The following is a 5104-nucleotide window of genomic DNA, read 5'->3' on the forward strand; positions in this document are numbered from 1 at the left end:
TTCCCCCCTCTCCTCCTTCCCCCCAAGTCCTAGTCCAACTAGGGAAAGGGAGGGGGAGTCCTACTCCCGGTGGGAGTAGGACTCCTCTGGCGCGCCTCCTCCTAGGGCGCGGCCGCACCCCCCCTTGCTCCTTTATATACGGGGGCAGGGGGGCACCCTAGAACACAGAAGTTGATCTTCGTGATCGTTCCTTAGCCGTGTGCGGTGCCCCCCTCCACCATATTCCACCTCGGTCATATCATTACGGTGCTTAGGCGAAGCCCTGCGTCGGTAGAACATCATCATCATCACCATGCCGTCGTGCTGACGGAACTCATCCCTGACACCCTGCTGGATCGGAGTCCAGGGATCGTCATCGAGCTGAACATGTGCTGAACTCGGAGGTGCCGTACGTTCGGTGCTTGGATCGGTCGGATCATGAAGACGTACGACTACATCAACCGCATTGTCATAACGCTTCCGCTTACGGTCTACGAGGGTACGTGGACAACACTCTCCCCTCTCCTTGCTATGCATCACCATGATCTTGCGTGTGCGTAGGATTTTTTTTGAAATTACTACGTTCCCCAACACTGCCATGGTGCTCTCGGTGCGGCGTGGTCAACGTGGTCAAGGAACGACTTCCATCGGACGTGGACTGTACGTGGAAAGGCTGACAGCTGGGTCCACGACAGCCACAAGGAAGTGCCTCCTTATTACGCGCAAAATAATTATTTCTCCACCTGACAGCGGGGACCCACCGGACGGGCCACCGTATTTCGTGAAAAAAATAATTCGCCCCCTGACTGCTGGGACCCACGAGCTACATCTTCACACGCAAGGAAGTGCGTCCGAAAAAAAAAGATTCGCCTCCCTGACTGCTGTGACCCACCAGCTACATCTTCGCACGCAAGGAAGTGCGTCCGAAAAAAAAACGATTCGCCCCCCGACTGCTAGGACCCACCAGCTACACCTTCGCACGCAAGGAAGTGCGTCCAAAAAAAACGATTCGTCCCCCTGACTGCTGGGACCCAGCAGCTACACCTTCGCACGTAAGGAAGTGCGTCTGGGCAAAAAAAACCAAAATGATTCGCCCCCCTGACTGCTGGGACCCACCAGCTATATCTTTGCAGGCAAGGAAGTGCCTGACAGTCGGGACCCACCTGGTCGAAGCGTACGTAGCGTTGTCATTCTGGTCGCGAACGTGTACGTACATACTGGTCGTTGTAGAGGCGCGCACGTGTCGTAGTAGAGGCGCGCACGTAGCATGTACACGTACATACAGCGGCCAGGGTGCAAGAAAGAAAATACGGCCATGTACGTACATACGGGCGGGGTCTCGAACGCCTACTCGCGCATACATACGGCCAGGGCTCGTGTACATGGCTGGGTCGGAACGGAGAAACAACGTCGTCCTCGTGTTCATGGGGAGGCAACGAAATGCGTTGTGTTCATGGGAGGCAACGAAATGCGTCGTGTTCATGGGGAGGCAACGGAATGCGCCGTGTTCATCGGGAGGCAACGGAACGCATGGGAGCCAACCGGCTGGGTCGGAACGGAATGCGTGGTCGTGTTCATCGGGAGGGCTTGGACGGAACAGGCGATGGAAACGAGGCCTGGCGTACCGCACAAGGGAGGAAACAGACCTCCTACGTTCGGAACGGGGTCCTGTTGATCGGGAGGGGTGTTGCATACCGCAAAACGGAGAAAATGGACCTCCTATGGTCGAAACGGGGGTCCTGTTGATCGGGAGGGGTGTGCCGTACCGCAAAACGGACGAAACGGGGGTCCTGTTGATCGGGAGGGATGTGACGTACCGCAAAACGGATGAAACGGACCTCCTACGGTCGAAGCGGGGGTCATGTTCATCGGGAGGGGTGTGGCGTACCGCAAAACGGGACTCCACGGGTGTGACGCCCCCGGTTTAATCGTACACTAATCATGCACGCAAATGTGTACGATCAAGATCAGGGACTCACGGGAAGATATCACAACACAACTCTACAAATAAAATAAGTCATACAAGCATCATAATACAAGCCAGGGGCCTCGAGGGCTCGAATACAAGTGCTCGATCATAGACGAGTCAGCGGAAGCAACAATATCTGAGTACAGACATAAGTTAAACAAGTTTGCCTTAAGAAGGCTAGCACAAACTGGGATGCAGATCGAAAGAGGCGCAGGCCTCCTGCCTGGGATCCTCCTAACTACTCCTGGACGTCGTCAGCGGGCTGCACGTAGTAGTAGGCACCTCCGGTGTAGTAGGGGTCGTCGTCGACGGTGGCGTCTGGCTCCTGGACTCCAGCATCTGGTTGTGACAACCAGAAAGAAAGGAAAGGGGGAAAAAGGGGGGAGAAAGCAACCGTGAGTACTCATCCAAAGTACTCGCAAGCAAGGAACTAAACTACATATGCATGGGTATATGGGTAAAGGGCCATATCAGTGGACTGAACTGCAGAATGCCAGAATAAGGGGGGATAGCTAGTCTTATCGAAGACTACGCTTCTGGTCACCTTCGTCTTGCAACAGGCAGAAGAGGGTAGGTCGAAGTCCTCCAAGTAGCATCGCATAGCATATCCTACCCGGCGATCCTCCCCTCGTATCCGTGAGGGAGAGCGACCACCGGTTGTATCTGGCACTTGGAAGGGTGTGTTTTATTAAGTATCCGGTTCTAGTTGTCATAAGGTCAAGGTACAACTCCAAGTCGTCCTGTTACCGAAGATCACGGCTATTCGAATAGATTAACTTCCCTGCAGGGGTGCACCAACTTACCCAGCACGCTTGATCCCATTTGGCCGGACACACTTTCCTGGGTCATGCCCGGCCGCGGAAGATCAACACGTCGCAGCCCCACCTAGGCACAACAGAGAGGCCAGCACGCCGGTCTAAACCTAAGCGCACAGGGGTCTGGGCCCATCGCCCATAGCACACCTGCACGTTGCGAGGGCGGCCGAAAGCAGACCTAGCCTAGTGGCGTTCCAGTCCAATTCGGCGCGCGCCGCTCCGTCGCTGACGTCTGAAGTGCTTCGGCTGATACCGCGACGTCGGGATACCCATAACTACTCCCGCGTAGATGGTTAGTGCGTATAAGCTCGTAGCCAACTCAGATCAAATACCAAGATCTCGTTCAGCGTGTTAAGTATCCGCGAACACCGAACAGGGCCAGGCCCACCTCTCTCCTAGGCGGTCTCAACCTGCCCTGTCGCTCCGCCACAAAGATCCACACAGAGGGCCGTCGGGACAAAGGTCCTTTCAGCCCCCAATCCGTGAATCACTCGCGGGTACTCTTCGAGCTGACCCGACTTTAGTCACCATCTGTATAGTATGTATGTATGTATAGTATATACCCGTGATCACCTCCCGAGTGATCACGGCCCAATAGTATAGCAAGGCAGACCGACAAGAATGTAGGGCCAATGATGATAAACTAGCATCCTATACTAAGCATTTAGGATTGCAGGTAAGGTATCAACAGGTGTAGCAACAATGTCAGGCTATGCATCAGAATAGGATCAACGGAAAGCAGTAACATGCTACACTACTCTAATGCAAGCAGTATAGAGTAGAATAGGCGATATCTGGTGATCAAGGGGGGGGGGCTTGCCTGATTGCTCTGGCAAGAAGGAGGGGTCGTCAACTCCGTAGTCGAACTGGGCAGCAGCAGCGTCGGTCTCGTAGTCTACCGGAGAGAAGAGGGGGAAGAAACAATGAATACAATGCAAACAAATGCATATCGATGCATGACATGACAAGTAACGATGCTAGGTGTGCCCAATCGCGGTAGTAGGTGATACCGACGAAGGGGGGAAACATCCGGGAAAGTATTCCCGGTGTTTCGCGTTTTCGGACAGATGAACCGGAGGGGGAAAGTTGCGTGTTTGCTATGCTAGGGATGTGTGGCGGACGAACGGGCTGCGTATCCGGATTCGTCTCGTTGTTCTGATCAACTTTCATGTAGAAAGTATTTTCATCCGAGTTACGGATTAAAAGGTATGATTTTCTAAAGATTTAATCATTTTCTGATTTTTAATTATTTATTTAAATTCAACATTATCCAAAACAGTATTTGCTGACGTCATCATGACGTCAGCATGACGTCAACAGTCAACAGAGGTGTTGACTGGTCAACTGACGTGTGGGTCCCACTAGTCATTGACTGTTTAGTCTAATTAGTGTTTAACTAATCTAACTACTGTTTAATTAAACTAATTAGTTAGTTAGGTTAATGTAATTATGATTAATTAACTTAATTTATTCCTTAATTAATTAATTAAATTATTATTATCTATTTATTTATTTTATTTATTTTATATATCATTTTTAATTCCTTTTTTTTAACAAAACGTTCTGGGGCTGGGGCCCACTGGTCATAGGCACAGGGCCTTAACGGGCATACAGGCAGGCGGGTGCGGGCGAAGCCGCAGCCCTGCCCGGTAACGAGGCAAGGCCAGAATGGGGCCGGAGCGGGCGCGTGGGCGCCGGCGCCCGACGCGGCCAGTGGGGAAGGAAGGGGGCCGGCGCGACTGGTGGTCAGGGGGCGCGGACCAGCGAGGCTGCATCGCCGGTGAGGCGAGGCCGCGCACACGCGGGTGAGCGGCGTGTAGGCGCGATGTATGGGCGCGGGTGGGACAAGGCCGCGGTGAGCGCGACGAGCGCGAGCGCTCGTGGGCGTGGGTGGAGGCAAGGACGCCGAGTAGGGCCACGACGAGTGCGACGCGTTCAGTACGGGGGGAGAGGGAGCACGGGGCGGTGCTCACGTTCGATGCAGGGAAGGGGCGGCGTGGCTCGATGGCGTCCGGCGAGGAGGAGGATGGGGACGAGCGACGGTGGGGAGGCATTCCGGCGGGGAGGTCCAGCGAAGGCGCTCCGGGACGGCTTCGGGCGACGGAGTCGGGGTGGAGGCGGCGATGACGGGGCGGCGAGGAGGCAGGCCGTTGAGGTGGTCCGGCGAGGGAGGCGTGGTTGAGGCGACGGGGACGAGGGCACGGCTTCAGGTGGGCGCCGCGCAAGGGAGAGGAGGGGCGCGGACGAGTCCGGGAGGAGGGGCGCCGGCGGCGCCTTGCATCGGCCGCGGGCGTGCGGGTGGAGGGAATCGAATAGGGGCGCCCATCTCCCTGGGACGATG

The sequence above is a fragment of the Triticum aestivum genome, chromosome 7B (assembly GCF_018294505.1).
Source record: "Triticum aestivum cultivar Chinese Spring chromosome 7B, IWGSC CS RefSeq v2.1, whole genome shotgun sequence".
NCBI lineage: Eukaryota > Viridiplantae > Streptophyta > Magnoliopsida > Poales > Poaceae > Triticum > Triticum aestivum.